This window comes from Haliotis rubra, unplaced genomic scaffold, assembly GCF_003918875.1.
Source record: "Haliotis rubra isolate DU_JTF1 unplaced genomic scaffold, ASM391887v1 Scf515, whole genome shotgun sequence".
NCBI classification, from domain to species: Eukaryota; Metazoa; Mollusca; class Gastropoda; order Lepetellida; family Haliotidae; genus Haliotis; species Haliotis rubra.
The window spans coordinates 10,008-22,339 of NW_025767208.1; positions in this window are offsets into that span (position 1 = coordinate 10,008).

The following is a 12,332-nucleotide window of genomic DNA, read 5'->3' on the forward strand; positions in this document are numbered from 1 at the left end:
GGGCCTGACATTCCAACCGAATCAATTGCTGAATGACCACTCGGTCATCTTATGTTTGCCCGCTGATTGGTTTTGAATATTATATTTGGTACCACTCAATATACCTAGTAGTATGTCCATACTCATCCAGGATTTTATGGTATATTATATTCTTATTCTTAGATTCTATTTCAATAGAAGGTGTGTAACAGTGAATCGCAGTACCGATGCATCGTGACTGGACCGTTTGGAGTCAGTTGAAGCCGTTGTTCGTTTCGATATTAGCAGTGCAACACGTACATATAGCCACAACACCCAACTAATGTCTTCTTTGAGAGGCATTCCTTGTTTCAACTCTTGGTATCACTTGCTTGATAACGGTGTTAGTACGAGGGGCGTTCAAAGGTAGTCAGCCTAACTATATTCTCCATGTCCAATGTTTGAAAAGCTTCCATTTCATTTTAAGGGAATTACTAGCAAAGCCATATGCAAAATTTCACATATGTTGTTAACGAGATATTAGTCATCACAACACTTGTGGGTATAATACTTCTTTAAAAAATGCAGAAAATGAAAAACGACCTGTCATTTTGTTCCTTTTGGATAATGGTATGCATTCAAATAATATCATATTAAATATGTTCAGTGTAGTACTGTATGACTACCCGTCATAATCAACATTCAAAGATTTGAATTGCTTGATTTATATTTTAGACGGGGGCTGATTTTCAAGGACACCCCTATTTTAATCTTTCAGAAACACTGTGTCCAGATATTCAAGCTGGCACTGCTTACAATATATTGAGAGCAGATACTTCTGTGACCATTCAGTATTTAGTTTGAACCCTTGCCATCATGTATGAATAAGTGAAAACATTAGAATAAGTTATGTCTTTATGATTACGTCATCTGAAAGGGGGATGGGTAGTGTCTCCAAACCAAGCTCTTTCAGTAAGTTGACTATCCACAGAACTTGGTTTTACTTCACCCAAATAATGTTCTGCTATTCGCAGATGATGTGTTGTTTGTTTGGCAACATTATATTACGACTGTATGACGCCGATGTGTCTGGGTAAAAAAGTCTGTACCTGACAATCCAATTGAAACATTTTCTGAATGACCACTAGGTCATCTCGTGTTTGTCCGCTAAAAGTCCTTGAGTACTGTGTTTGGTACCCCTCAATATATATGGTACCATGGTACCTAGGCTGATATTGAGAGACAATTGCTAGGTACAGATTTGCTCGTGTCTGTACAAAAATAACCATAACTGTTAATTGGCACGGCTCCAACGGCCGAAAGCTATGAAATACACAATGCCATTTTAGAAAGTGGTCAAATGTAACATATGTTATATTTGGGATTACTTCGTCTTGGTAGCTGCGAGTTTTTTCATTCTTTTTGCCTTTGTGTGCTGGCGATTAGGTGCCTTACTCTGAGGGTGTGGGTTCGAATCCCGGATGGGACTCAACCCAAAAAGTACTAGAATCTGTACTTTACTAAGAAAGTGTAATCCCAAATATAACATATGTTACAAGATTGTTGACGTTATAACCTTACGAACATGGACTTTTCTTCAGCATAGTGATGATATCAACTGCTGCTAAATATGATTGGACAAAGAAGATCTCATATCAATTACGTAAATTACGTAGTTGACGTGAGGTCTCCATTTATGGAAGATGGTAAGGACTATGTGGGATATACTACCAGCATCAACACCGACTAAACCTGACAGCAGATCCAGATCAAGTTGACGCCTGTTGCGTCCTGCTACACTTGAACAATTTGCCTGTCACTCAGTGTCTTATTCTAAGTTTCCATTCCAAGTATTCTAAGTGGCATCTTTACACAACGACATAAGATGTGAAGTGAAATATTTCAAGCATTAAAACATCTGTGACAGCCGGATGACTACATCTTCATCAACGTCTTCACGTCATCAGGACTCTTACAGACTTCTGGTTATAGATACTTATAGCATGCTGAGTGTCAGCGCCTGACTGGAAGTAGAATGACTCCCATGGCATGTATTCAGGTGTTGGAGATAAGTACTGACATTGGCGACACGAGAGTCTGTTCTTGCCCATTAAACAGGGTGTTGTAGGTTTTATGCCTTGTTAGAGACTTGTTGACGTCTTCACCGTGTGTAGTATGTAATCATGTATAATCTTCTCAACCAGTATGCCGAATATAGGCTTGCCTCTTTAACTCTTAACTGTCGAAATCAATAGGTATTATCTAAAGAGTTTGTGGGCTTTATCATAGTATATTCCTCCCACCCAATCACAAAAATAGAATTTAACAGAACCAGCTGAAGGCAAACTCCGATCACCTGCTCGTAATAAGGACAGAGCACTCGAACAAATGCTGAGAGTAAATCGAGTCTTTATGTTTGTAGCCTCTATTTCAGTGAAAACGTCTAAGCTCTGATATTGACCTTATTGAGAACTTCGGGCCCGACTATAAACTATATCAAACGTTAACAGCTTTAATACTGCTTAAACAAATGCATAATCATTATGTAGTCAGAATTGTAAATCCACTCTAGTTTTTGCAGAGATTGCTTATAGATGTGGAAAGTATTTTTATCGCTTCTATTGTAAACATCTCAGTTTTTCAGATACACCCACTCACTCACTTTGAAACCATGTGTCCTCCATGGATTATGAACATAAAGCTATTATTCTGACTTATTTCCATATGTATTTGTAGCTTTATCACCCATGTCATCTCCATTGCTTCCATCTACATGCATATAACCATGTCTAGACATATATGTACCTTAATCCTCTCCATTGTAAACATGCTAACTTTAGACGTTATATTGGATACTCTCACCGAATCTTATACAGCATGCAGTCTATTGAAGCAGCGTTTAATTAGGACTTTTCTGATTGTAATCTACCGTGATGTATATTTATTAGAGACGAATGCAAAAGTAAATGTTCCTCATAAATGCAGAAAGATCAAACGCAACACTTTACTTATGTTTAGATGTGTACATTCTTCGATGCTGTCTGTCAGAATGACGCCATGTTGAGTCAATGTTTAGAACAATGCGCTTTCATGTCTGCCTTTGTTCCAAAAGCCACAAATTGGAATATTTAGCTCCATAACGGTTTACGTTTATCCTCAGTTGCTATCAACTGACAAGAAGTAAAAAAGTAAATAACCTTCAAGAAATTCAGACATACGGATATATAACTGCAAATTCTCTCAGGACACTCTGAGGTGTGTGTGTTGGTGATAATCTCTAAAACACCTTTTATGGAGGGCGCATTTAACTGAAAGTGTCAAATCATAAGCCATCGTGACTTAAAGCAGATTCCATTGTATGACTATAACTACAGTCACTGCTTCATCGTGTGTCTGTTCGGTATACGTACGGACTGGAACGCATGGCAACACATTCAAGACGCGATATATTTGGTAACACCTGCATTTTAACCAGCATTTGGTGGCTCGTATATGCGTTTGGAACCAGTCTTTCCTCTTGATTGTTTTCGTCATAGGTAAAACACTGAGGGCAAAGATTATGGCCTGTTATGGTTCAAAGGAATCAAGCACTGTTACCCCGAAATACCTTTCTAAATTCATTTGAAGTTAGTTACAATTGTGATATTTAGAATATTTGCGAAAAAGCTCGCATCTCCTCTCCAAGCCAATTGTAATCATTTGGAGGAAAAGTCCCCTTGACCAGGAGCATATTGTGCTGTGATCTCATCTATGCTTTAAAACATAAAAACAAATGTTTTTTTGTGAGGATCACAAATCCTTGTGACGCTGAATCATGGGTTTCTTGCAATCAAGTATTTCCTCATGGACATTGACAATAATGCGCGACACAATCGCAAAGACAGCAATGTATGTATGGATGAATGTATGTGCGTGCGTGCGTTCGTAGGTAGGTAGGTACGTACGCATGGATGGATGGATGTCCCCGCGTTGTTGATTTTTCCAGGGAACGATTACCTTGCCTTTGCTTGTGATGGGGTGAAAGGTGGGGCAGGATACGCTCACGCTCACCTTTTCGCTAACACCTGAAAACACCGTTATTTGATATGGCCGTGATGAGTCGGAATCATAGTGAGTGAGTTACAATTTTACATCGCGTCGGCAATATTACAGCCACATAGTGATGAAAACGAGGTATTCATTGTAAAATATCTGTCGACAAAGAACAGTAAAATAAAACGTCGGAATCATAGAAAAGACAGATTTATTTTTTTATTATTAATAGAGCTGACAAGATAACTATCAAATCTCCACAAGATGGTTTTAGAATCGTCAATGTGTCCATTAACAAATAATTTCTGCTTTCAATAAAAGAAAAATGCAGCAGCCATAGACCAAAAGTAGACCAGTCGTCAATATTTAACTAATCTTGATTGTTGTGAGTGATCGATTATTGCTTTAGACATCTTGCAGCTATTAACAATGGCATGATTTGTGTACATCTGTATATACGGAACATCATTGAAAACGCACCAGTCTTAAATTGTCCATATTTTCATCAAGATGGATTTCAGCATGACAATGATCAATGAATATAACTACATGTAACATGAAGTTGAAGGGCATGTCCAGTTGAAAAAATACTTTAGAAACAAATTCCTGTCCACAGTATGACTCATAATTCCAAAATGCATCAACATGCAGCCACGCCATGAAAGAAGCGCGAATTTCATTCTGAAATCATACTGACTGTGACATTAAAAGCTGGTGTATGAGAACCGATTGTCATTCCTTCACTTATAACGATTGTGAAACGAGGACAGAGAAGCCGAGGTTAACACGAAAGAGAACGTGCAATAGGCATGATTCAGGTTGGCACCAGCAGCAGGGATATTGCTCGACAACTTGGACATGGCCACTCCACCATCGTTACACTTCATAGACGACATCAGTAGACAGGCAGCACCCGTGACCTTCAATGACCTTGAAACAACGTGGTACGACGCTCCATCAGGATCGCCATATTGACCTTGTCCATATCAGTGATTGAACACTGCCGACTGCCAGGACTGCTGCACTAGTTCAAGGTTGACGTGGGGGTCATCAGCGCTGACTCCATGCGACGCCGTCTACACGCTACAGGGCTCCATGCTCGACGTCCTTACGTTGGACCAATTCTGACTGACAGACACCGTAATGAGCGTAGACAATGGGCTAGCAGGCATTTTCAGTAAAGTTTATAACAATGGCATGGTGTGGTAGTCACTGACGAGTCACGTCTTCCTCTACGTAATGCTGACGGCCGATTACGTGTTTGGCGTAGACGTGGTGAACGTTATGCTGATGAGTGTGTGGTTCAGACAGACCTTTGGGTGGTGGGAGCGTCATGGTCTGGGGTGGAATAAATTACAATCACAGGACTGCCTGTCTGTCATGGGGAGTTAATGCCCTATCCTGAGCAGATTCTTCAGAGTCACATCGTATCTGTCTTCAATCACCACCAAGATGTCCATACTTTTCGACAGGACAACGCACGGACACACACAACAAGACTTTCCATGCAGTATCTGGCCCAGCAACACATCCAGGTTATTCATTGGCCAGCACAGTCGCCAGATGTATCCCCCATGGAACACTTGTGGGACGAAATTGGTCACAGTCTTTCGCGACGACAACAGATGCGAAACATCCGTGAACTTGAGGCTGTACTACTGCAGAAGTGGAATGCCATCCTCAAGAACTCTATTCGGACGCTTATTGACTCAATGAAGAGATCGTTGAACTGCATTTGTCAATGCAAATGGCGGTCACACGCGATATTGACTTTTCGATTTGACCCCACGTGTGTTTGATCCTTTATGACTGTGGAACATTTCAATGAATGAGCGTCTTTTCTGTGTTGTTGTTTTTGTCAGTCGTCCATCTGTTATTATCCACTCAAAAAATATCAATTCCTTACACGTGCTTTTAATAATCTGAACTTTTATAAGTGGTGCGTTTTCAATGATGTTCAGTATATATGTGTCTTCTCACATGTATTGGGAAGTATGAACAGGGAGTTGTTAAGGACCGGGTAGTGTTTATTAGGATTCATTTCCTGTTCATCGTGGGCGGATAGTTGCATTAGCCCAGGAGATAAGAAAATATAGTGATTAGGTCCCATCAGAAGGCAGCTATCTTTAATAAGGATGTGTCTTTCCAAGTAATCACCTTGTTGTGACACGAGCCAAAGGGTTTCTATCATGCGTATAAATCCGACCTAATACTCAGAAAATTGTCCAAGTTCAAAGCTTTAGCACTCAGGTTGGAATGAAATCACTATTAAATAGAACTTCAGACATTGTTATGTTTTGTTCCGTTTCAGGATGAATGCTGTATCTGTGGGTCCCACAATCGTTATAAATTTCTCGCTTCGTGCTTTCTTCTTTCATCAAGGTGAACCGTCGTGTTATCACTGAACTATTCCTCATAGGTCGTTAAACTCACTCACTCCACATAAATATTCTAAAACTTAATAGCCAGTCTCGATTATCACCGAAGCAGATTCCACTGGCACCAAAGGCAAATTGACGGTGAAAAACTATTATGAAATTCAGCAATGACAAAATATGTTCGCAAAACATAACATACATCAGAAAATATCGTCTGATACAAGTTGAAGGTCAAACTGACTTGAAACCGAATCTCCAAGGGTCTGTGTGAAGTAATACACTTAGAAGTCACAGTCCGTGATAGAAGAGCGTGTCACATTCTGGCCAGCTCTCAGGGCCAACTGATATTCATTTGAAAGGCAAGGTGAGGTGAAATGGGGTTTAATGTCGTACATAAGAATATTTCTCTCATATGACGACGCGTGTGCGTGTGTATGTGTTTATAACATATTATATACATTCTTTGCGCATAAGCTGTAAGGAATCCATTTCCTACTGGTTACGACCATTTAAAAAGCGAACGACCTGTTTCTAAAAAAACCCCGACAATCAATACTGTATAATCCGCACTACATCAAATTGAAAGTTTTCAGTTAAAGTCTTGAAGACTGGCATTACATAAAGTTGGCCAAAACGTTGCCCTGAGCTTTTGAAAAGCCCACCCTGCCAGGTTACATTTAGTGTTTGTCTCTAAAAATTGCACTGTAGGTTCCCACGGTCCCAAGTATGATGATCTACCTTCAGTTGTTGGCGACCGATAGCTCATTTTTATATTGTACTGTTCAATAAATAGTGTTTTTTTGTTATATGCTAGTTTTGAGTATACATCTGTGATAGACTAGTAATTGCACTGTCCTTTGCAGGCAGGTAAGTATATAAGTTTGTTTTTATTTCATGTATACATTACAAATTTAATACTTTCATAGTCACGATGTGGATGAAATACTGCCGATGTGACTATAAATTTTAACTCACTCACTCCAGAAATTCAGTCTAAAGGTACCATTAAATTTTCAGATTTAGTTTGATCCACTTTCCATGTAATGTGTTTTTCTCTCGCCTTTCTTTGTGCAGCATGCTGATTCGTGTTGAATATATTGGACAGTGAGGTATCCCATGTGCCAGCTCCTGTCGTGAGATCTGCATTGTCTTCATGGTTTGCATGCACATGTTGTGTGAAGAGTAATTGTGTTAGTATGACACATGGGGGATGTACGTCTACAATTCCTGTTTTCATCATGAGAACATCTCTGCACAATTCAGACAGATCGATGGGCTAGAAGCACGGCACACGTCGATTTAAATTTGAAAAGCCTACAAGGTACATATTCTGAAGATTCGGTGTGTAAATGCTGAAGACAATTTTGTTGTGGCTATGGGATTTAGGTAATCAGTTACATCTTGGATATCCTGTTTTGTGTCATTCATAATAACTCTAGAATTAACATTGTAGTGCACAACATCAATTTCATGTCTGTTGAAATACATCATAATTTCAGATATCGATCATCTGGTTAGAACGTGTCCCGTGTATTTCTTTTTCAGTGGCTTGGCCAGATTGGTGGATCATGTTCTCTAACCTTTTGGTTGATCATTCGTGATCTCTATCTTACATGGTGAAGTGACGGAGTACTTGCTGACAGTCCTCGATAAGCATGTAGATGTAACAAGCTCGATCCATAAAAATCAACTGCCTCACAATTACAATTTAAAGATGATGTTCCTTTAGTAAGTAATGACCACCTTTATTACAGAGGAACTGTACCTCTAAATTCCACACTGGACATTACTGATTACATATTTTGATTATCAATTGGCATTTTTACGAAAGTCAGTTGACGTTTTCATTACCATACTCTATGTTCTTTTATCGGGGTTTCATTATTCAGACATGTAGAAATGTGGAGGACATTTCTAAATTTGCGACATCTGTGCAAGAAACGACAAGTTCTCCCTTTCTTGGTCATTTGGTGTTATAACGTGTCATGATATATAGCCTGGCTTATGCAACGTAGATTCCATTACGCATTGCTGATGATATCGGTATCATTAGGTATTACGATCTACTTAGGTCACGTCACCAACGGAAAAATAGAAGATCCAGGGCGCTTCCGCTCTGATGTTCTCACTTCACAAAAATGATATATCTGTGGCTTCTTCAAGGGTCTCCAGGGTTTTCAGGGAAAAGAAACATATGGAAAAACTAATCATTATACATCATCACAGTAATTTGTCTTTCCAAACTTTCTTACTATTGACCAGAGATTGCATTCTTTTTTTTATGTAAGGATAAGAATGTTTTTCATGTTCGCATTCAAGACCATTTGTGGAAATTTGGAAAAGGGAAACGTTGAACGGGTCTACAAACAACATATTAATTGCATTAACATTATATGTGTGTTTCTCCAAGATAACAAATGCGTGCATGTGGAATCCAAGATGGAGAAAGAGTTACATTCAGTTAATTACTTTGAATAAAAAATGATATTTCTTACTTCTGAGGACATGTTTTATCACAGAAATTGGAATAACTATTCATTGTCTCATTGGCCGCGACAAAATAACTGGAGAGTTACTGTTTTAGGAGCTTTGGAAAAATAATGTCAACAATACATAAGGTGAATCTGAACCCTCCGGACCAATGCATTCCCTCTTACGCTCTCATGTTTTGCTTCTGAAAAGAGTTTATAGTTAAACTGACGCTGACCTCGTGCGAAAAAAGATGTCAATAAAGGGAACAATTTCACTGCATGTGTTTGTTTTGTTTTCGTTTATTAAAGCAGTTTTCTAACTACATGAGGATGTCCAAGATATTTTATTCATTTAAGGTTCTTTACTCTTTATTGTGTAGGAAAGCATAAGGAAGCTTAAATCCATCTATACCAACTTCTAAATGCCGCTAAAAGACATTGTATGAGGACGGTCTATAAATGATCAAGTCTGGACCAGACAATCCAGTGTTTGACAGCATGATCTACACAATTGGGTTACGAGGGCATATGTCAGCCAAGACAATGATACTGGCCACCTAACCAGTCGCCTCTTAAGACAAGCATGGGTTGCAGAAAACCAGTTCTAACACGGTTCTTCACGGGTCTCACTTTGTATGGAATATCAAGGTAGTTTCAGCTATATGGCTGATAACATGATGATGATAACTGAGAGGTAATTACCCTCATCAAGGAACACTCGGACTTAAATCTCTCATGCCAGTCATATACCAACATTTCAGAGAACATGGCATCGGCCAACATTATTGTCACATATCTGTTAAACCTGTAAAGCATTTGAGCATATTTATGTGTTCTAGAAAGCCCTGATCAAATAATGGTCTGTTTGGTGACATATAGTGACGTGACCATAACGTCAGCCAACTTGTCTTATGCATGGACCAAAATGACCGCAAGTTGACATCGTAGATTTGGTTTCGTGTTTGTTTCTCAACATTAATGTGCAACTTAAGGCATTCATTTATCGTAGCTCATTGATCATGCATCCCTATTATCTTTAATGTTTATGCATAGAAAGTGCTTGGAAACTGATGAGCTTGATTCAGTTTATTCTTTGATTTCCAATTCAGGTCAACACGTCCTAATGCATGTATTATCTGTCCAAGAATGTGTTTGCGTGCGGCCCGGATTGTGACTGGAGTTTTAAGAATTCGAGATTCTTCCTTGTTAACTGGACAGGGCAAAATCCATTCACCCTAAATTCTTCATTCCAAGTATTTCACCTAAATGAAGGTACGAAGGCTTCAAGTTAGCTGATAATTGTACAGTGTTTGACGAACTGGGGACATATACCGATGGTTATATAGCCGCAAGTTTATTTATATCGGCGACGCGTAAGCGTCAAACACAGTACAGGTATCCCCATTCTAATTCAACTCGTTTTACGCTTTTTGTTCGTGAGGTCAAAGGTTAATAATATCACTCCTTAAACTTACACCATCACCAGAAATAGCTGTTCCCTTTTTAAACTTCATCAAACTGAATAACAAGTCAAATAATCACAACAAACACGTGTATTATGTGCACACTGAGTAAATCTGATAATGATGAATAGTGTTATAGCTAAAATGGATGGAATTATCATGAAACCACCCTCCAGTTATCAGAAATGAGCGGAAATGATAATGGCCCGCTGATTCCTTAACTACGAGCCACTATCAGTTCTGTTGTCAAATTACGTCACAGCGGGAGATGTCACGCTCCATAATGACGTCATAATCTTGTTCCATAATCAGTGTTGGGTCCACAACACGTTGTGAGTTGTTTGAAGTAAACTTACAATTAAATCTATGATACTGTTTAGTCTCTTTTTTAACACAATTTCCAGCCAGTTTAGCTATAATAGGGAGTTAATTGAGGATCTAGGGCTTCTGCAAATGACAAAGCCCTGCAAAACAGCGATTACCCCAATAGTGTAGGGTTACATTCAAAAGTTTTGGTGAATCGGTTTTTAAAGTGCGGCCGTATATGCTGATTATACGGTCGGAAATTTATAGCATTCCCCAATCAGAACTCGTGTTACATACGTAGTTGAATTAGAATGCATATTGAAGCACTGCATTGCTTTTACATTTCCGTATCAATTTACTTTAGTACAAGGAATTCTTACCAGCTTGCACCATTTAATAGATTTTCCTTGAAAGTGTTCAAAAGCCTGTGTTTCAGTGTTAAGACTTCGTTTTCTTAACGATATATTTCGTTGGTGCTATAAAGTGTGCTGTTTTCTTTCGAAAATATGTCCGTGCCCAAGATCAAGACGTTAACAGATTAACGAATACATGCATCAGATGTCAGTGTATTTTCTGTTAAGGAGTGTATCAGCCAAGTAGCGGAAGGCAATTCACAAACTTTAGTCTTTGACACATACATCAAGGGAAGTGAAAATGAAACCAAACCCAGTTCAAGATAAATCTAAAACATTATTTTCAAGGACATTCTCGTTTAATAGCGTATCTTAAAACACAAGTGCAGCACGCTAGAAAAGTAAAAATTTTAGCTCGCACAAACTTAAAAACGAACCGCTTAGTCGTGTGATTCTGGAATAATAATTTGTTCGCACGCATATCTTGTGGTTAAACCAGAGACATAATGACGATGTTTTCTTGCCAATGGCTGTTCTGTACTTGCGTGCTGAAGATAGGATGTTGTCTTACATAATTAACACAACGACCGGATTGTCTGAGACGAAGTGGAGATCTTCCTCAACCTGCTACTGGTTGTAATTACGAAATCCATGTGTACTCTTATTTAACTGAGGCTGTGCCATTGACCAGGGCCTATATTTTCGAAGCTCTCTTAGGGCTAAGATAGTCGTAAGTGCCATACATAAACATTAACTTACAACTATCTTAGCGCTAAGAGAGCTTCGAAAATATAGCCCAATATATTACATGAACTAATCCTTGTTACCGTAGTCGTATGTGGGCTTTCTTGTTTGATGATTGTATAGCGACGCCATTATAAGTATTCTGTGACCGACATCGTCTGGACCAGACAAACCAGTGATGCCTCACTCAGCAATATACCATATAGGGCGGCGGTCTGTAAATAATCGAGACTGAACCAGACAATCCAGTGATCAACAGCATGAGCATCGATCTGCGCAATTGGGAAGCGATGACTTGTGTCAACCAAGTCAGCGAGCCTGACCACCCGATCCCGTTAGTCGCCACTTACGACAAGCATGGGTTACTGAAGATCAATATTCTAGCCCGGACCTTCACGGGTCGAAATTGCCAGGAGATTTCTAATGGTCATATATATGGTTGTCATAACTTCACCATTTATTCGAGGGAAGGGGAACTCTCGCGAAGTTTGCGATCACTACGCGTTGTCTGTTCGCAGAAAACAACACAAACTACAGAGCAGTCAAAGAAAAGGTACCAGTTTTGAATAGCGTCCCTTGAAAAAAAATTGCGCTGCGCAAGACGAATTTGTAACGTTGGGCCAGCGT